Source organism: Amphibalanus amphitrite, unplaced genomic scaffold, assembly GCF_019059575.1.
Source record: "Amphibalanus amphitrite isolate SeventyFive unplaced genomic scaffold, NRLGWU_Aamphi_draft 000779F_arrow, whole genome shotgun sequence".
In the NCBI taxonomy this organism is placed as follows: domain Eukaryota; kingdom Metazoa; phylum Arthropoda; class Thecostraca; order Balanomorpha; family Balanidae; genus Amphibalanus; species Amphibalanus amphitrite.
In genome coordinates, this window is record NW_024882273.1 from 259,586 (window position 1) to 281,247 (window position 21,662).

Sequence of the window (21,662 nt, forward strand, 5' to 3'; positions counted from 1 at the left end):
TGTGTATATAGGTAGGTACTTACTCGGTGGGAATGCGGTCTATAGCCATTACTTTAAGGAAATACCTAAACATGGGTGTCCATTTCCGCCAAGTCGGGGGTGCCCGAGCTCTCCAAATTCCCCGCCGGCTCGGCCGGCTTGGCTTTGGAGCCTCAACAGACCGCGCGGGTCAAGGTCACCGCTAGGGCGGCGGCGGATTTGCTGCGCCCGGGCACCCCCAACTCGGTAGAAATCGACACCTATGTACCTAAACTACTTTCCTCAAACCAGTTGTTTTGCCACAGTTTTATGAGTTTTTAAACTTAAAATGGTCAGGAAATAATGAATATTTGCAAAAGGATTTTATATTTATTTTTACATCACTATTTTCCATCTTTCGTAGAGGCTACTTACCTATATTGCAGCGGAAGCTGATTTCGCGTTGACCAAGCATAGTACGTAGTTCAAACCAGCTGAATGCTGATTGGCTAGCATTTTTCCGTAAGGGAATGGATTCCTCGGTAAGAGAATGACAAAGTGTTATCTATGGGAATGACTTCAGTCTTCAAACCTAAAATCGATACCGATATATTTGGCTGGGGTGATCGTTGGGCCATAATAGCTTCTGATTTCTTCTCGTCTCAGCTCAAGCTACAAAACTGTTACTTCAGTTCAAAACCCTATGTTAAAAGTGGCATATTTGCTTTAAACGTTGAATGCATCCGACCGAAAAAGCCACGGTAAGAATGTCTTTTTTTGGGTTTTCAGTCGGTCAGTCCGTCCCCCCCAGTCAAAAATCCGTGGCGGCGCCCCTGCGTGGAATGCCCCAGCTGCTAACGTAAGGGAGGTGCCTATCAGTATCAGACCCCCGGCGTGTCTGCCTCTAAGATGGAGCTTTACTCATTCAAAAGGTCAATGAAAAGTGTCGAGAAAATCGGGACTTGCTTTAACTTCTAGAATTGAGATATTATGGCCTGCCATGATTTCAGTAAAGAGCTCACAAGTCAATGTCTATAATTGGGTCAATCCCATGATATTTCCTGGGCAGGCAATAAAAAAAACAACAACAACAACTGACCGGTTTGAAGGTTATTTTGCCGTGAGTGCCATGCGTATTTGGAAATTCCGACCTCGACGAGCATCTGTGGTAGAAAACCACCACTTTGGTAGGGGAAACTACTGCTGTGTGCTACCATTTGCATTGCATGTGTCCGCGGTTGGTCCGCGGTATACAGGGTGTCCGGAAAGTCCTGGCGCTTCTTTTGGACGCCGTCTAAAGCGCGCTGTGATTATTGGACATTCAGCCAATCACCACAGACATGACCACTGGTTGACCGCTCAGCTAGGGGTCGTGTATATATGACCCTGGAATCGTGTTTAGTGATGGGTAAATGGGCAAAGATGCGCCTTGTCGCTGAATGCCTGCGCGCGGCGGCGGGGTGCGACTTGAACGAGGCGCGAGTTGCAGCGCGATGCGGCGTTTTTCGATGAATGGTTTAGCAGGTAAAGGTTTATTTCGACTCGGGAGTTCCTTAGAAAATATCCTCAGGCCGGTACGACCGCGGTATGTCAAAACTGCCGAGAACGGAGCGGCATTTCAGCGCGGCAATCGAGGAAAGTGCGGGGGTCTGATGGACAAAAATGTCCCATCATCTTCGTCAATGTCGAATAAATGAATAACAGGCTGGTCCACGAGGGGTTCCTGGACAGCCACATCAACCCGAGGGTCAAGACGACTTGCCCTAAGGGTCACTTCGCATTTCAACAGCACAGAACGCCCACCGACAACGCTGCTGCCGTTCAAGCTCAACTGACAGAGGATCTTGCCGGGTCAGATCACCGTGGCGAAATGAGATTAGGCAGCCTTATTCTCCTAACCTGACCCGCTCGACTAAGGCGTGCTAAGCGTTTTGTAGAACAGGATCTAGGCCATTTATCACCCCAACCTGGAGTCGCTGAAGAATCGCATCATGACAGCATGGGAGGACAGGAAATGTCCTGCATAGTTAAAACCCGCAGGCGCTTCCTCCCCTACGTCGAGGCCGTCGTCGGCGCCGGCGATGGTTACATTGAATGAGCACGTAGCAGAAGCATGTCGCTTGGTGTCCCTGGTCATTGTTTTGATCCATTGATGAGTATCTATGAACCAATGGCATTTGTTTAAGAAAGTGTTGAAAAGCGCCAGAACTTTCCGGACACCCTGTACATATGTACCTATTGGTATCAGCACTCAGCAGTGTGCCTCCTGAGACGTTAGTGATTTTTATCGATTCATCAAGTTGACGATTTGAGGATAACTTTAACCTTCGCCCGTATTGTTTTGTTTTTGTCAGCCGCGAACGTAGGTATAAGGGGGGAGGTCCGTTGGACTCCCCCCTTGCCCTTTCGCCCGTGATCGAGCTAGAGCTTCGCGGAAAAAACGAGCGTGTTGCCCGTGATGAGAGGAAGCGATGATACCCAACTTTAAGGTCCTAGGCTATTAGTTGACCTTCCAGGTTGGGTCAATGACCCAAAAGTCGGAAAAATCGGGACCTGTTAGAACGTCGTAAAGTGTGGCTGTTATGTTTTTTTCGGGGTGCTGATCACCAATATCATGTAAGGTTTTATCACAGATGATGTCTTCATGCATTGAGGCCTGGGTCGGGTCAGGGATCAGGTCAGGTCAAGGCCTGCCGGGTATTCGCAGTAGGTGTCAACCGCCTCTGAGAGCTTCGTAACATGCTACGAAGGCACCAAAACCACTTCGTAAATGTTCATATGGTTGCTAAATTCGAATTCAGCTCCAAAAACTAGCCTAGAAGCATGTAAAACTAGAAAAAGTGAACCGTGGTCATCACAAGCCAATGACCTGACCTAACCTTCAGGTGACCTTGACACCCTGACCCAATGCATGGGACCAACATCATTTCACATGTTTGAACGCTTGAAACCACGAAAAGACTGCAAATGCGCGGCTAATGCGAGCCGACATATATGTCGGCGTATACGCCGACATGTATGTTGGCTATATATACGCCGAATCGCGATTCCGGCCAAACATGGTCTCGAAAAGTAGGTCACAGGTCAAAGGTCATTTGGGTCAGGGTCATGAAATTTTCAGGGTAGGTGTAAAATTGATCAACTCGAGGGTACTGAAAGTTTCGTCGCAATCGGCCGCTTTTTAAAACATGAGTTATTCGCGAAAACTGAGGGGAGGGAGGTCCACTCGACCCCCCACTAAAATCGACCCCTAGAATCTGCGCACGCAAATGTCGCGGTTTATATGTATACAGAGGCGGATCCAGCTCAGAGTTTGGGGGGGGGGCAAACCATAACAATTTATCGATTCTTTCCATGCATCGTCCACAGGCGTAATGTTAAAATCATGCCGTTTGGGGGGGGGGGGGGAGGCAAATGCCCATTTGGCCCCCCCCCTCCTGGATCCGCCACTGTATGTATATGCATTGATGTCGCAACTGTAGAGACACATGCAGTGCAAATGGTAGCAGACCGCAGTAGATTCCCCTACAAAAGTGGCGGTTTTCTACTACAGAAGCTCGTCGAGGTCGGAATTTCCAAATACGCGAGTGCCATACACCGTTTTGACGCGGGTTATCATGAAAAAGCACATGCTGCCCCTGCATGCACGATAAAACCCGCGCCCCGTTGGGGGGGGGGGCAGAATCTGCCCCCTCCCGTTTTTCGCCAATAACTTCTAAACGTGTTACACCAGCGACGTCAAACTTTTAGTACCTAATCATACATCAATTTGACACGTTCCCTAAAAATTTGAGCGAAATCTGTCGGAAATTTGTTGAGAAAATGACGTTTTAGTGACGTCATGTTCGCAATATTCGCCTCAAAAGCGGCAAAATTTCAAACGCCGCTAACATCTTCATTTTTAAAGGAATCAAGACGTAACAGAAAAGGTTATGAGTGATTCTACTTCGTCTATCAAATGGTTATCTCGGTTTTTTGAAAATTTTTGATTTTGGCCCAATTTTTTTTTCTCCAAAAACTGACTTTTTTGGGAAAATTATTATAAAATCCAAAATTATGAGTGTTAAAAAAAACGGAATATATGTCAGAGAAGTGGTCTATTTGCACCTCCATGCAAATTTTTAGAAGAATCAGTTCAAAAATGTGGGAGTTACTCAAAATTTTATGACCTCATGACACACAAAATTTTTGAACAATGATTTTTTGGTAGTTCTAGACCTCATACGGAAACAAAAATAGCACCATTCGATTCACCGTGAAAAGCTGCATCAGATAGACACCTTTTTAGGTCTTAACAACCAACTTCAAAATTTGACCTCACTTGACCTGACCTTGACCTGACTTCGACCTTAAATTCATCCAGAGGTGGACCATATCACTTATTGACTGTGCGTATTGAATTCTATGAATGAAATGACCCATAAAACATGTGTCGCACATGCCCTTTTCTATATTTTGTTTTTGGTGACCTGACCTGACCTTCAGGACAGGTCACCTTGACCTTGACCTTTGAATGATATTGTATGCAACGAATATTGTCTTGGTGGCCTGAGAACACGTTTTGGGCAATCAGCCTCAGTCCATTTTTCGGCAACTACGGTGCAAGGCCGATACTGTAGAAACTTGCATTTTGTACCCTTGACCTGACCTTGACCTGACCTCTGACCTACTTAAGCAGAAAAATTCGGGCTCTTAAGATCCGCCTTGTTGAGAGCTTTCGATTGCCGTTTTCCCCGTCTTTCTACGACCATCGGTTCGGAAGTTAGACAGGGGGGCAGAATCTGCCCCCCCCCCCCCCAGCAGGGCGCGTATGGCTGAATAGCCCAGCGTAGCTCAGCTATTAGTGGGGTAAAAAGCATTAAAATTGGTAGAAGACAGGTACGATAACCACGCAATGCATGGACAAGACCCTTCACAAAAATTCCAAACGGTTATGGAATGAAATAACATTCAAAACTTGTAAACATAGTTGGTAACCAGGCAAGAAATGCTTCTCCGTGTTTAACAAAACAATGGCGAAGGGTCTGAAACCCCGGTCTGGCTCATTTAAAAGACTGCGAAGAGAAGTATAATTGGAAACCATAAAGTGGAATTGACGCCAGCTGTCATCATCATCATCATTCTTTATTAAGCACCGCTGTTACAGCGACAAATACAATGTACCTACATGTTATTTACATTTTTGTGATCACAAATGATCGGCGCCTCAGGAGCAGGCGCAGTGACAGCACGTGAGGAGCCTCAGTAGTCTGCGGGAGGTCTCACAAGTTACTTGAACGACCAGTCTTATGCTGTCCGTCAAGCCGTCTTCCATCCTCGGAGCTCGCACACGGCCAGCGTCCACCGGCCCAGGTGGGTGACGGCACGTGATCGCCTTAGGCGGTGGGGGGTAAGAATATTTTCGTCATTTAATGCTCAATGCAATCGCTGCGACTTTTAACAAGACCTTCTCCTCGTCGTTGTTTCTTGCTTTCAACGATTGGTCCCCGAGTGATGACTATCCTCACGCAAGATAGGATGAATGGAGCTAGCTTATTTGATTGACCGAATCCTCAATATAATCTGAATAAAAATGACAAATTAGCAAAATTCGGCTATATTCGATCACAGATCTTTGTCCACAGATACCAGCAGGCGCCACAGTTGTAGATGTCAAAATACTTTTTGTTCAGTACACATGCACAACAGTAGATATAGGGGCATTCCAGGACAGCTCAACCACAGCCGAACACCCTCATATTTTTAAAAATTCTGAAACTTTGTGTATAGGGTAATCTGACACGCTGGAGACGGCCCTGCCAATATTAGACCTCTCTGACTAAAGGTCACAGAGTTATAGCCTCCGGCATTTTGGAGAGGTCACCATAAAGACCAATCTTTGAAAGCATATATCTCAAAGAAAAAATATTTTATATATGAAAAATATATACCGATGTACTCAAAATTGATCAAAAAAGATTTTGGGTATCTCGAATTTTTTTTTTGAAAATTTTCAAAATTTTTGATTTTGTGACCAATTTTTCAAAGACCTGGCTCGACCTTTTCCTCATCGAAATTGTACTTTTCGTCTATAGACAAAATGTTTTTTGATCAATTTTCTTTCGATAGAAAAAAATAAAAAAATGGGTTCTGCCTTTAAAATATATTTTTTGCCACACATAGATGGCGCTGCTGACGCTGTTTTTCCTGAATAATTACTGAATTGAGATAATAAGATGCAGATGATGATCAAAGTGTGTTTCCCAACAACAGCTCAAACGGCGTTCGATAGCCCTGTCAAATTTGTCGAAAGAAACCAAATTTCGTTGACCTAGGGGTCACCGATGACGTCACAGGTCAGGTCAAAAATAAAATGTTTCACCGTTCACGGGGCTTCTAGGGAAAGCGCTATAACACCGAGTAAAACGCATTTTGTCGAAAATCAGCGATAAGGCGTCAGTTGTCTAGTACATATGTTGCTATTAGAGGTCACTGTTCATACCAGGTCAGGTCACAGGTCACAGGTCAGGTCACCAAAGGTCACCACATGAACCCAAGTTTACTAAGGTTGTGCGATGCATGTTTTATGGCCAGTTTTTCATTTCCAACTCAATGGTGTTGGTTATAAGACTATCAGGTACGGAATAGGTCACTTTCTGGTGGAGGTCAGCCGGTCAGCTCAAGGTCAGGAAAAAAAGGTCAAATTTCAAAGTTGATATTTTTGCATAAAATTGGTATTGATTTGATGCAGCTCGTCACGGGGAGTCTAATGGTGGTCTTTGTTTTGCGTTACGAGGTCTAGAATTGATGAAAATTGAGTTTGAAAATTTAACGTCATCAATTTTGAAGTTTTTTTCGCTATAACTTGGCCAAAAAAAGAGGTATCGATCTCAAATTTGGTATGTAGATAGAAAGCGGTACGGACTATCACATATATCCCGTTTTTTCGAAATTCAAAAAACATTTTGGATTTTTCGGCTATTGTATTCAAAAAATCTATTTTTTGATTTTTGGGGGTCAAAATAAAAAAATCGAAAAACCGAAATAGCAGTTTTGTAGCCCTCTTGATTCCACACCTTTTATTTATTAAACATTTTTCTGTATCTCTAAAGCTGTAGGCCTGACAGCTCTTCTCGCGAAACCTTTTTTGGGTCGAAAATGGCAGAAATGACGTCACTCTGACGTCAATAGCGGCCAACCTATCATAGCCTTTGGAAAAAATTTTGGTCACCATGTGCGCTAGCTACTCCCGGGAGGGTACTGAAAGTTTCGTGACGATCGGCGCAGCGGTTCTCGAGATATATCGAAAAAACCAAAGGGGGCAAAAAATGCCCCCCCCCCCCACCGCCTGGAGGGTTAAATAGCCACTCAAAAGGGTCACAGTGTCTTATTTGTTGTTAGAAAACACGTATCTGTCATGAACTGTATCTTATCATCTAAATTCCGTAATAATATAGGAAAACAGCATCAGCAGCGCCATCTATGTGTGGCGAAAAATATATTTTAAAGGCAGAACCCATTTTTTTTATTTTTTCTATCGAAAGAAAACTGATCAAAAAACATTTTGTCTATAGACGAAAAGTACAATTTCGATGAGGAAAAGGTCGAGCCAGGTCTTTGAAAAATTGGTCGCAAAATCAAAAAATTTGAAAAATTTTTGAAAAAAAATTCGAGATAGCCAAAATCTTTTTGTATCAATTTTGAGTCCATCGGTATATATTTTTCATACCTAAAATATTTTTTCTTTGAGATATATGCCCTCAAAGATTGGTCTTTAGGGTGACCTCTCCAAAATGCCGCAGGCTATAACTCTGTGACCTTTTGTCGGAGAGGTCTAATATTGGCAGAACCGTCTCCAGCGTGTCAGATTACCCAATACACAAAGTTTCAGAATTTTTAAAAATATAAGGGTGTCATTTTAAAAAAAAAAAATTGGTCGTTTTGTCCTGGAATGCCCCTATATCCTCATGGAAAAGATTTATGGTTGGTAATTCTAAAAGTCGCAGCAGTCAAATACATATAATACACGGAAAACCTAATATACGCACAAGATTAAAGTGCGTGTGTGCTTATACATATACGAATTTAAGGTGTTACAATGCGTTTGCAAAACAATTAAATGGGCAGCACGTTATACTTTTACCCTGGGCACAGTTAGGGCACATACGACATGTACAGTAGGTCTACTAAAAAAGTCCCCCGCTCCAGAGGCGGCCGGCCGGCCGAACCCCCGGATTCCAGCCCCGACTCTATTGCGCAGGCCGCGGCAGCGACACGGGTCAGGTCGCGGCGCCCGGCGAGGGGTCAGTTGGCGGCGGCCGGCCGTGGAGTGAGGACGCCGTGTGTGGGGCGCAGAGATGCCGCAGTGCAGAGGAGGGGAAGATAATGACTCTGCACAATGTCGGAAATGATGCCTTTGTGATCTAAATTAAACACCTGCAGTGCATATCCTCCCTTGCCCCATTCCTATTTTATCATAATCCTTCAATAATCTGTAATGGCCATTCAGCGCAAGCAAGCAAACAAAACAACCCGTTTAGCGGCGACATCATCTCGGATGAAAAAGCGACAGTGATGATTAGAATAGACTTACCGTGAGGGCAAATCGAGGGGTATAACTATATGTATCACATACCGAGTATTTTATTCCCATCTAGCGAATTAAGATTGGGGATCTTGTCCAACAAGTCAGCGGCCGTTCTAGACACAGAATAATGCTTTGCTTTTGGTCACATCATTATCTGCAATAATTCGAAGCGAGGTTTAACCCTCGCCGGCCGAGAAGAAGGGGTGGATGCCGCCACCATGCATTTTTTGCGGTAGCTCAAAGCACACTGATGATAGAAGGCTGACATTTCACATGCCTTACATTTAATTCAAGCCGGATCACTTGACATCAACCACGTTTTCAGGTCAGGTCACTTAAATATGACGTCTTAGGTAAACATCTGCACGGTTGTCGGTTATAAAATGATGCAATCCGCAATGCATTATTTAAGTGTCGTATAAGCATAATGGGGAATTATGGAAACCGTTAATTTGGCGTCGGAAATGATCAGAAACTATACCTCAAGCACATGAAATCGTGACTTCATGCATTCTTGGCAAGGTCTAATGCTTCACTTTTGCATTGTTCACCTTGCGTGACGTCATTTATGACGTCACTAGGGTCATAGGAGTGTTTCGTCAATAACTCCAGATCAAAATGAGCTAGCCAGTCGGGATAGCCATCAATGGACTTTGCAAGACTTGCCGAAACAAATGTTATGCAGCATGTCCTCCTTCAACAGCTTCGTGACCTGCGTTGCCCTAACATGACATTGACCTGAGGTAAACATCCTAAATTGCTTCACCTAAACAAAAAAGCATATAAATCGACGCGTCTGAGAACAGAAAACACGATTGTATCGAAATGACGAAAATGCGTTTAGTTATATACCAAGAACCGATCAAATGCCTTGGGGCCCTTGACCTGCCCTAAGAGGTCACTGATATTTTAAAATGGGGTGCCAGTCGCTGCGTCACGTAACGACGCAAGCGCTCGTTTTTTTTTTTCGCGAGGCTCTAGCAGCTAGCTCAATTATAGGAGCTAAACATGGGGTCGGGGAATCGCTCCCTTCTCACTCAATATTTGGCCGGGATAGTGTTTGCAGTTTTTGTTAAAATCTAGCATTTTAAGATTTCAAATGACCCATTTTTTCCCGCCCAATTCATATTCGCCCAATTCAAGGTCATAACATCAGGTTACGTCAAGTGAAATTACCTCAAGGAAAGTTCATGTGCTCATCATATCTAAATACACCGACTAACCGATCGCTTCAGAACTTTCAGCGATTCTAATGGGCAACATTATATGTATTTGAAACCGTGAAACGTTTTTTTGCAAGTTTGACATTGTTGACAGAGAGGCCGTGTCAATTTTGAGATCGCTCAAAGCTCAAGTCAATGGGAGAAAATTGAACTGCACTTTTTTGGACGGAACGCATAATAAACACTCTGAAAACATGTGGTGCTTGATGAGATACAATACTAAATGAGAAAATTGTTTGTTTTGTTGGGGGCCATCTTTTTCGGTCTGAAAAGGCCCTTGTAACAGAACATAACGAGCTGAGCTATTACATAACTAGGCTGTGGTGTAGTATAAATTGGGTTGTGCGAGCCAGCGACAGTGATCTGCGGAAGCGAGACTGTTCCCGTGGGACGATTGCCCTGTCAGGGCGGTCCAGCCGTCTTCCAAACGGTCACCCGAAGAGGATTATGTGTCCTGGAATGGATCCGACATCAACTACAGGTTGGTTGGTGGGGTGACCTCCAGTCCAGAGAGGGAAGCATGAAGACTAGGGGCGATGTTGATTGGTTTTTCCTGAGGATAGTGAGGACGGAAGGAATCTAGCACCCTTGAACCTTCCTTATACTGAATGTATCTCAGGCTGATAAATCTCCTGAGCGTTTTTTTTCTCGACATCGTCAAGGTGTCATTAACAAAAATAAGAAATTCTGGAGGATAAATTAAATATAGAAATTGTGGCCAACAGAACATTATCAGTTGCGTTCAACATATTCGCAAGCATGTTCACACACCCAGCTTACATATGAGCCATGTAATAATTATTTTTGATAGACATGCTTAATGTTGCCGAAGCGTCATTATTCTTTTCCTCAGGTTAATAAATCTCTGAAAAGTTAATTGTTTTATTAAAACGGGCTTCGCTGAGAAAAACTAAATATTATATAATATTATATAATATTTAGTTTTCCTCAGCGAAGTCCGTTTTGAAAACAATTAACTTTTTAGAGAGACATGCTTGACTTATGAAATCATCTGAAGTGTTTGTAAAGTTCCACGATACGGATCTTATATCCTGCTATGCATTATGACCATTTCTGGTCAGGTCATGTCTTTGAACATAGGCCAAATTTTTCAAATGACCTTTAAAGATCAACTTTTGATTCATTGGAAGCGTTTTGATAAGAGAAACACGAGGCTGGTAAAATTAATTTCATGCAAGTTTTAAGCTAAAAACTTTTAAGTGTTTGTGGAAAGCAATTGCTTTTCCTCATAATACCGATGGTGGCAGTTGTTGTTATTTACATGCTTAGCCGTTGACCCTAATTAAATCTGACAATATTATTCAGATTTCAGACATAGCGGTAAACGAGCTGATTGCTGTGTTAGGTTAGGCTCTTTCGGTCGATTTCAGAGTGGGAAGGATGATAGGAATTAGGGGGAGACAGGGGGCCTGGGCGGGAGTCCTGGACCTCATGCTCCGCTGGGGCCGAGCCCATCACGTGGGTTGGATTGCCCTGACACATGGATAGCCCTGGGCGGTGTTTCACGGCCCCGCGCTGCAGCACGCTGCGCTGCGCTGCTGCATTGTTGCGGCGGTTGATATGAATTCGGCTCCACGCTAGCGTTGCGAACCATAGGCGCGGGAGCCGGGGGGGGGGGGCAGTGGGGGCAGCTTGCCCCCCCCCCCAACTCTGGGGCCGTGGGGGCGGTGCCCCCACAGCTTTGAGACGAAATACCACACTTTTTTGCAAATGTTTTCTTTTTTGTTGAAAAAGCCGAGGGATGAAAAATAAGTGGCCTAAAACCGGTGAGAAAACTAGATTTGAGGGGACCCCAGGTTGATCTCTATTATGTTGTGCCCCCAGTCGGAAAGTAGTTCCCGCGCCCCTGTTGCGAGCTTCCGAGTCTGTTGATGTTTCCATGGAAATTGGAAACCCAATGCACCAATGCGCGCAACGCACCCTGTCTAAGCAAAATTTTACCATCGATGACCTCTAGTGACATGACCTCTGGCTATGACCCGGTCCAAAATTGGCTGAAGTATTTTTTCTTCTTCTTTTTGCTACTTTTGACGCTACTTCGAATGTCACTTAAAGGAAACAGTCCACTTTCCTGGAATCAGTATTTTGCTATTGATTTATGATTTTTTATGCTCAAAATAATCATGAAATAAAATAAAACCTTTTTGTAAAAACAATTATTTTCTTTCTTTTAACCCTATTAGTGGCAGGAGGGGTTGTTTTTATCCACCCCTCAGGTTTTTCGGGAATATCTCCGAAACCGCTGAAGCTACGATGCTGAAATTTTCTGACTTTTCCTAAAACTAAATTGGGCACATTCCCTGAAAATTTCAAGTTCATAACTTTACCAGGGGCGGCTCCAGAATTGGGGGGTCTTATTCGTGAAGCGAGTCATTTGGGCGAAGATCACGATGCTGCACCAGTTTTACGAACAGTGAATGAAAGGTATCATGTGATAACATATACAAAGTTATTGTGCATCCTCTTTTGACACGTTTTTGCTATAATAGGCGGATCCAGGCGTCCAAAAAGGGGGGTTATTTTTTACCTCCCAACATAGGTGCCCTGACACCGCCTATGCATGACCAATACAATTTTAGTCGTTCTCTCATAAGAAAATTGTAACATAACAAGACCATTGCCACCCTTTTTAGAAACAGTACCAACAAAAACCTTATTTACTATACTTTTTGTGTACCCCCAATCTCAATGATCTGTATCCGCCTATGATTTTTGAAAATGCATATTTTTAGGATCCATGTGAATTCCTGGTTCATTCTCTATCGATCGGCAAAAGTTGCGTTAAGATTGGTTCAGAAACCTGGCCGTGATAAACAGTCTAAAATGTATCTGCAATTTGCCCTTTTTTACCCCCCTCTACCCCCCTATTGACATTTTTTAATTTTATTTTTTCTAGAAATGTAGATTTCGTTGAGCCAAATCGAATGCCGTTTGAATTTTGAAAATCGGCCGGTTAGATCTCGAGATATCAAGGGGGGGTCGTAAACAGCCCCCCCCCCCCCCTGCCACTAATATGGGGTAGCCAGGAGCCTGCCACTAATAGGGTTAATATAGGGCGAACTATATTCTATGTAAAATAATGTTTGACGCGGAAGCTTATTACGCATTGACCAATCATATTGCGTAGCTCAAACCTACGAATACTGCATTGGCTGTAAGCAGCACGCTGATTGGCTGACGATGACGTGGCTGCATTCCTGTGCAAGGCACGCATTCCTCTACAAGGCACTCTTTTCGGAACGAGAAATGGAATTTCTTCGTCTAGGGTGATCGTTGAGCCGTAAAAGCTCCTGATTTGTGCTAGTCTCAGCTCAAGCTACGAAACTGCTATTCCAGCTCAAAACCCCATGTTAAAAGTGAACTATTTCCTTTAAATGCCAAAGCTGAGTTATAAGAATGATGCTCAATCCCCATTTCTCCTCCAACAGGGCGTGAGAGTCTAGGCATTCCTGTGGGGCACGGGCTAACAATGACTGTCTCATAATCATTGTGGCCATGAACATCTACTGCCATTCTTTAACACCGGTTTCGCTGCGCTGAGCGGTGGCCGTCCCGTTTGTTGGATTCTACAGCTGGCTGGCGGAAAGCGTTACCGGCCGCCCGTCCACCGCCCGCGGGCCGGACCGAGCGGTCCCGCTGACCCTACCTGACCTGAGCCCGGCGCGATATGGGACAGGCAGACGGGGGTTCGGCTCAGCGAAGGCAGCGCCCACTGGTGCTGGGGACTTTTTTAATAGACCTACTGTACACAGTGAATGAGCAATTACATGAGCATATTGCACATAAATGAACATTATATACATAAATGAGTACATATGAGCATATTACATTTTACTATACTCATACCCTGGACAAAGTTAGGACATATACAACATGTATGCAAAACAAAAGTAATATACGCAGTCACTTTTTAACGTGGTAAGCTCGTGAAAAAAGCTAACCTACTTTGGAAGTAGCTGCCAAGAGGTGCTGTTATCGTTAATAGCTGGCATCCTGTCGCGGATGGCGATGGATTCAGCAATCCTCCTGTCAGCTTCATCTTTACATTTGCGTACGATGCGTGCTGTCAGAGTCGTGTCCGTTGGGGTCAGGTCTGGGTGCTCGTGCGCGAAATGTTCACCCATTGGTGTGCCTAGTTTCTTGTTGGTGCCATCTCGTAAGTGTTCGTTATATCGCAGTCGTATTGGCCTACCGCTTTCTCCTACGTAAGTCTTGTTGCACAGGCTACATTTTAATTCGTACACTACATTTTTCGTGTGACACTTTCCGCGCAGCCCAGCTTGGCAAGCGTGGCAGTGCTGTCTGCCTGAAGGACACGGTGGGTCTTTGAGAGCTGACCGCACTAGCTGTCTTTTGAGTGTGTTTTGGTTTGTCCATGCTGCAAGAATGGGAAATTCTGATGTTTTCAGCACTTTTTGGACCTTGGAGGCCACTTCATCATTTATGAAAGGTAGTTTGACGTAAACTGTTCCCCTGCTCTTCCTTTTGTCCCTCTGTACCCTAGCTACCCCCCTGTTTGCACGAGAGCATTCCTTTAACATGACACTTTTGATGAGCTTAGCTGGATACCCGTTCATCTTAAATAGAGATGTGATCGCCTCCAGGCTCTTGTCCCTACTTGGGATATCGGAGCTTATCCGAATGGCTCTTTTGACATGTCCTGTTAGGACTGCCCTTTTGGTCGTGAATGGATGGGCCGATTGAAAGTGAAGGACAAGTTTTGCGGCAGTGGGCTTAATGTACAGCTGTGTAGTGTACGTGCCGTTGTCCTTTACTGTAATTAGTACATCAAGGAAAGGGAGAGATCTGTTTGCATCAGACCGCTCCATCGTGAACTTGATCGTATCATGTTTCGTGTTTAGAAAGTCTAGGTACTCGGATAAGCTCTCTGCCCCGTGTGTCCATACTGCAAACACATCATCTATGTAGCGCATGTAGGTATTCGGCTTCAAACCCCTAGGGTGATTCCAAAACTGCTTCTCGAGTGAGCCCATGAACACAACTGCTAGGGTTGGAGCGATGCGGGATCCCATAGCCAGGCCCTGGGTCTGCTTGAAGTACGAGTCCCCAAACCTGAGGTAGTTGTTTTGGAGACAGTGTTGTAGCAGCGTTCTGATGTCATCCGTGTCTAGTCCAAATAAGTTCAAATCAGCCCGGTGCTCCTCGATTAGCGCGATGACTGCGTCTATCGCTTCCCCGGTAGGCACATTGCCATAAAGATTCTTTACGTCCACGCTAAAGATTGTGCTCCCTTCCGGGAGGCCGGCAGGGTAGGTCTCCTTCAACCTAGATAAAAAATCATCAGTGCTCTTAAGGTGGGCAGGCACGTACTGAAGTAGCTGGGAAATGACCTGCTCTAATAGCCATGATAGCCTATCCAGAGGATCATCTATGGCAGACACAATAGGTCTCAGAGGAATGCCTGTCTTGTGAGTTTTAGGCAGGCCGTATAGTTCTGCGCAGCGAGAATGGTGGGGGCGTAGGATGTCCACAATGTCTTGACCTACCTTATCTTTAAGTGTTTGTGCTATGACCTTTTTGGTGCTAGCCTCTGTTTTAGCAGTAGGGTTGCGATCAATCTTTTCATAAGTGTTTGTGATCACCTGCGCTTTGTCCAAATAATCTGTCTTATCCATGATGGCTAGGCCCTTACATTTGTCTGAAGGCTTAACAATTACACAATCGTCCTGCTTAAGCGCGTTCAGCTCGGCCTTGGCTTTAGCTGTGTAGTTGAGGTCACCAGGACGATGGTTGCGATATATCGCCATTATTTTACGTTTCACACCCAAGAGCGATCGTTCGGCCTCCCTACTCAAGGGGCCCGCCTGCCTGGTCGGTTGGTTGGGAAAATGCGGCTTGGCAAGATTGCCGTTTCTAGCTTCATCCTCAGCGTCCTTCCGCCCGTTGGACGATCCTGTAGGCTCGCCCTGAGATCCCCCTTGCTGTACCTGTTGGCTGTGTGGTTGGGGTGCAAGCTGCTGCTGCTGCTGCTGCTGCTGCTGCTGCTGCTGCTGCTGCTGCTGCTGCTGCTGCTGCTGCTGCTGCTGCTGCTGCTGCTGCTGCTGCTGCTGCTGCTGCTGCTGCTGCTGCTGCTGCTGCTGCTGCTGCTGCTGCTGCTGCTGCTGCTGCTGCTGCTGCTGCTGCTGCTGCTGCTGCTGCTGCTGCTGCTGCTGCTGCTGCTGCTGCTGCTGCTGCTGCTGCTGCTGCTGCTGCTGCTGCTGCTGCTGCTGCTGCTGCTGCTGCTGCTGCTGCTGCTGCTGCTGCTGCTGCTGCTGCTGCTGCTGCTGCTGCTGCTGCTGCTGCTGCTGCTGCTGCTGCTGCTGCTGCTGCTGCTGCTGCTGCTGCTGCTGCTGCTGCTGCTGCTGCTGCTGCTGCTGCTGCTGCTGCTGCTGCTGCTGCTGCTGCTGCTGCTGCTGCTGCTGCTGCTGCTGCTGCTGCTGCTGCTGCTGCTGCTGCTGCTGCTGCTGCTGCTGCTGCTGCTGCTGCTGCTGCTGCTGCTGCTGCTGCTGCTGCTGCTGCTGCTGCTGCTGCTGCTGCTGCTGCTGCTGCTGCTGCTGCTGCTGCTGCTGCTGCTGCTGCTGCTGCTGCTGCTGCTGCTGCTGCTGCTGCTGCTGCTGCTGCTGCTGCTGCTGCTGCTGCTGCTGCTGCTGCTGCTGCTGCTGCTGCTGCTGCTGCTGCTGCTGCTGCTGCTGCTGCTGCTGCTGCTGCTGCTGCTGCTGCTGCTGCTGCTGCTGCTGCTGCTGCTGCTGCTGCTGCTGCTGCTGCTGCTGCTGCTGCTGCTGCTGCTGCTGCTGCTGCTGCTGCTGCTGCTGCTGCTGCTGCTGCTGCTGCTGCTGCTGCTGCTGCTGCTGCTGCTGCTGCTGCTGCTGCTGCTGCTGCTGCTGCTGCTGCTGCTGCTGCTGCTGCTGCTGCTGCTGCTGCTGCTGCTGCTGCTGCTGCTGCTGCTGCTGCTGCTGCTGCTGCTGCTGCTGCTGCTGCTGCTGCTGCTGCTGCTGCTGCTGCTGCTGCTGCTGCTGCTGCTGCTGCTGCTGCTGCTGCTGCTGCTGCTGCTGCTGCTGCTGCTGCTGCTGCTGCTGCTGCTGCTGCTGCTGCTGCTGCTGCTGCTGCTGCTGCTGCTGCTGCTGCTGCTGCTGCTGCTGCTGCTGCTGCTGCTGCTGCTGCTGCTGCTGCTGCTGCTGCTGCTGCTGCTGCTGCTGCTGCTGCTGCTGCTGCTGCTGCTGCTGCTGCTGCTGCTGCTGCTGCTGCTGCTGCTGCTGCTGCTGCTGCTGCTGCTGCTGCTGCTGCTGCTGCTGCTGCTGCTGCTGCTGCTGCTGCTGCTGCTGCTGCTGCTGCTGCTGCTGCTGCTGCTGCTGCTGCTGCTGCTGCTGCTGCTGCTGCTGCTGCTGCTGCTGCTGCTGCTGCTGCTGCTGCTGCTGCTGCTGCTGCTGCTGCTGCTGCTGCTGCTGCTGCTGCTGCTGCTGCTGCTGCTGCTGCTGCTGCTGCTGCTGCTGCTGCTGCTGCTGCTGCTGCTGCTGCTGCTGCTGCTGCTGCTGCTGCTGCTGCTGCTGCTGCTGCTGCTGCTGCTGCTGCTGCTGCTGCTGCTGCTGCTGCTGCTGCTGCTGCTGCTGCTGCTGCTGCTGCTGCTGCTGCTGCTGCTGCTGCTGCTGCTGCTGCTGCTGCTGCTGCTGCTGCTGCTGCTGCTGCTGCTGCTGCTGCTGCTGCTGCTGCTGCTGCTGCTGCTGCTGCTGCTGCTGCTGCTGCTGCTGCTGCTGCTGCTGCTGCTGCTGCTGCTGCTGCTGCTGCTGCTGCTGCTGCTGCTGCTGCTGCTGCTGCTGCTGCTGCTGCTGCTGCTGCTGCTGCTGCTGCTGCTGCTGCTGCTGCTGCTGCTGCTGCTGCTGCTGCTGCTGCTGCTGCTGCTGCTGCTGCTGCTGCTGCTGCTGCTGCTGCTGCTGCTGCTGCTGCTGCTGCGTTAAGTAGTCGGCCATTGTCTTGTGTGTCTTCTTGTACCTCGTCATCGGGAGTCTGACGAGCTGCATCTTGTCTTCGCACAAGCCGTTCGTACTTGTTGGCTAACCTTCTTCTGCAGGCGGCTGCTGTCTCTCCGTGGATTCTTGTCGCCTGTTCAACTGTCCAGCTGTTCAGTGGGTGAAGATACTGAGGACGTTTTGCAGCTAGTCTGTTACATTCTCGATGCAAATACGCTAGTGTACGATGGGTCTCACGGATGGCTTCATTCAGCAACTGCTTACTGAAGTTGTCTTGTCTTTTTTTGCAGTACTGCACTAGCTCGAAAAAATCTTCGTGACTGGCTTAAGGCTGTTTGTAATGAAACTTGGCATGATGTGATTCTTGCGACAAGTTGTCAAAAAATTGAGGCGCTCCTGCATGGTTGCTAGTTTTTCAGAGTTTTTGATGGTTTCTATTAACGCTTGTTTATGGTCATTAGTAACGTTTGCACATTTAAGAGAGTTAAGCGTCGTGAGGAATATCATCATGAAGATTATGAGCATATTTGATTGACCGAATCCTCAATATAATCTGAATAAAAATGACAAATTAGCAAAATTCGGGTATATTAATTACCAACCATAAATCTTTTTCATGAGGATATATCTACTGTTGTGCATGTGTACTGAACAAAAAGTATTTTGACATCTACAATTGTGGCGCCTGCTGGTATCGGTTGACAAAGATCTGTGATCGAATATACCCGAATTTTGCTAATTTGTCATTTTCATTCAGATTATATTGAGGATTCGGTCAATCAAATATGCTCATAATCTTCATGATGATATTCCTCACGACGCTTAACTCTCTTGAATGGAGCTAGCAATTAAGCCCAAAAAAGATATCAAAAATGTTACAAAACAGTTTTTTTGAAGGAGATGAATTTAATGGTTTTGGAGCCTCACGAAATATGTTTCAGATATGACGCGTCACACAAACTGACGCATAAAGACTGTATTCAAAAGTGTGACCGCAAGCACTTGTTGACGAATGAAAAGCGTAGGTACTACCCGGTCGCCATAGCAACAAGTAAGCGTCACAAATTTCGAGCACTATCCGAGTGCGCCAAGTTCGACTACATCGAGGACGATGGGTGATGGTTGCCAGCTGATAAATTTAATGAAACGCGAATGAATTCAACTTTTGTTTGAGATTGCGAATAAAAATGTGCTGGTTAATTTCAAATATTATTGAATTAGTTTTTGTAAATAAATTAACTACAAACGCCTCTCTGCAAAGTGTTTCAACAATAAATCAAGGCTTATGAAAATCGAGAGGAGGGTTGGGAAAAGCAGGAAAAAGGATCACGTGACTAGTGTCCCAACCTTATCTCTAAGAATCTTGCACCGGCCCACCGGAAGCCAGCTCCTAAAACGCTAAAGCTAAAACGCTAAAGCCACCCATCGTTAAAGCTGTGGAGGGCTAAAACGATGGGTGGCCGCTTTGCCCCACTATCCCCTACAAACTTCATGATATCAAAAATCATATTGTGATTATGAAAACCGACTTACAAAACAAGAGAATTGCGGAGATCATGCCTACTTAACTTGGTCTTACCCCTTAATTCAATATACCCTGAATCAGACATGTGCATGGATACGAGAAAATGGATCTGGGATCTGATCCCACGGAACTTGACCTCGGACTCGACGGGATCATAGATCCAGCTATGTAATTTATCGAGAGATTCGTAGGGGTCACAGATCCGAGTCTCATTTTTTGCTTGAGATCCAGTGGGCAGTGAGATCATGGATCCTCAATTATTTTTTGTCAACACATATCCCAAAAAGCACTTGTTTCAACTTACAAGCGTTCTGTTTTAGTGATTTTATGTAATCGCACGTCATAATCCATAGTTTTGTGTCACTTATTGACATAGAAACCCTTTAAAACATGGTTTCAAATGTAGTGCATGATGGGATCCACTCAGATCATAGATCCATGCTCTAAATTTATCGTCAGATCATATGAGATCATAGATCCAAGATGTACATATTTTTCACGCCGGATCCGTAGGGATCATAGATCCCAACCTGTACTTTGCTTCGAGATCCACTGAGATCATAGATCCATCACTCGGATCCATGGACATGTCTGCCCTGAATCTACCTACCTGATTGGACTACCTGATACTAGTCTCAGTGACGCTACTACAGCACGCGCTACCGTCTGGACGACCTCAGCAAGGCGCCCGTCCGTTCAGCCCTCTGTGTTGCCTTTCCAACCGCGTGCTACCGCTCCAACCGTGCTGCCTTCCGTCACAGTGGTGGAGTGCTGGTGTGGCGCCGGGTAGAGCCGGAGAGGGGCCTTCAGCCGCTGCCCTGCCAGACGGTGATCCCGCCACCACAAGGCCAAACTAGCAAAGGTAAGAAGTTTGGGATAGAAGCGGAGGTTTGATTATCGCTGTGGAAGTCACAAGTGCCATTTTCTTCCGTAATGTTGTATCGAGACCTATTCTGATCTGGAGCCATTTGTCATGCTCGGCCGTATATATTCACCTGGGTGTACTGTTTTACAGTCATTGATCAATCGCATTCCTGATGTCAGATGTTCCCTCTACTCTGTCCTGCCTGTCTGATCGCTATATCAGCGCTGTAACCCGACCGAGGCGCCCTCTGGTCACAGCTGACCTGTTCATTCCGCAGCTAGATGGCAGCACCATCAAGCACATGGTGGGCACCGGCTGACAGCTCGGTCCAGCGACGCTGCAGGCGTCCTCCAGTGTAGACCGGTGTCACGGCACTCCGCCCAGCGCCGCGGAGTCGGTGGATTTTCCGTGACTCCGACTCCGACTCTGGACAGCCTCCTTCGCCCTCGCTGTCCATGGTACGGGGTTTGTGCCACCTCTTGAAACCGTTTTCCGATTGCTCGGAATGCGTTTGAGCTGGATAGCTGAAATTTGGCCTACCTGACCTTTGATTCCAGTCAGATGTTTGGTCATTTGTCAGGCTGTCTGACGTCATTGGCGTCTGACTCTCCATCAGAAAACCACTAAAAGAATGTAGGGAGCTCACGATTATTCACTATTTGCGTGGTATTTATCGTTCATATGAATCACTATATGTGTGGTTGGCCGCCTGCCCTCATTTAAATTCAATCTGAAATCATGTTAAAGCATGCTTCCAGGCACCTTTATCTCATTCGGGCTGCTTGCTCCCTTGGAGCGGCACTGCTTCCCCCGAGGGAGCGCACCTGTGGCCGGGTGTAGCGAGTACTTGGGGGGGGGGGGGGGGCTGGTCGGCCTGACCTTCGGGATAGGCTCAGTCCCTGCGACTCTCTAGGGTGCCTGCCCAGACCAATGTCTCCCCCTTATTCCTATCATCCTTCCGGCTCTGAAACGGCCTTGTCAGACCGAAAGGGGCTAACCCAACGAAACAAAAACAAATGTTGTGGCCATTTAACTGTGATTTGCCCGTGATTGAATCAGCAAAATTCATGCCTAAAATCTTCCTTTGTATTCAGCTAAGTCATCGTTCAGTGGCTCATCGACCAGTTATCTTGACATCCTCAGCCAATCGGTTACTGTGAAAGTAACATGCAATTACCAAATCTGATATATGCACGGACATGTTTGGGTGGGGAAAAGCATCCATCAGATCCAATGCCTGACCTTCACAAAACACATAGAAAGTAAGTTTCTACATGACTGATAGTCTGATAGTGACATTTCATGACATACGAGGGTAACTAAACATGACATCAGTGCAATACAGTCACTCACCAAATCTTGCCCGTCAATTTGGCCACAAAAATGTCGACAAAAAAGGACCCAGCTCGGTCTCAAAACGGACGCCGGTGAAAACAGGGCGCCGGAGGGCATATTAGTCACGTGACATTTAGAACTTCTCCCGCTCCATGGGCCTTCTATATGCCAAACGTCACGTGTAAATTTCACGAACCTTGATCAA

General features: G+C 46.9%; 1 long non-coding RNA gene across 1 annotated transcript in view; it reads left to right on the forward strand.

The window, feature by feature from the left end:
* LOC122366028 overlaps nt 1-21,662 on the forward strand; it is a 57,432-nt gene that overhangs the window by 14,440 nt on the left and 21,330 nt on the right. Inside the window, exons 3-4 of the long non-coding RNA XR_006253823.1 lie at nt 20,019-20,119; nt 20,404-20,580. This is a non-coding gene — a long non-coding RNA (uncharacterized LOC122366028). The remainder of the gene's footprint in view (nt 1-20,018; nt 20,120-20,403; nt 20,581-21,662) is intronic.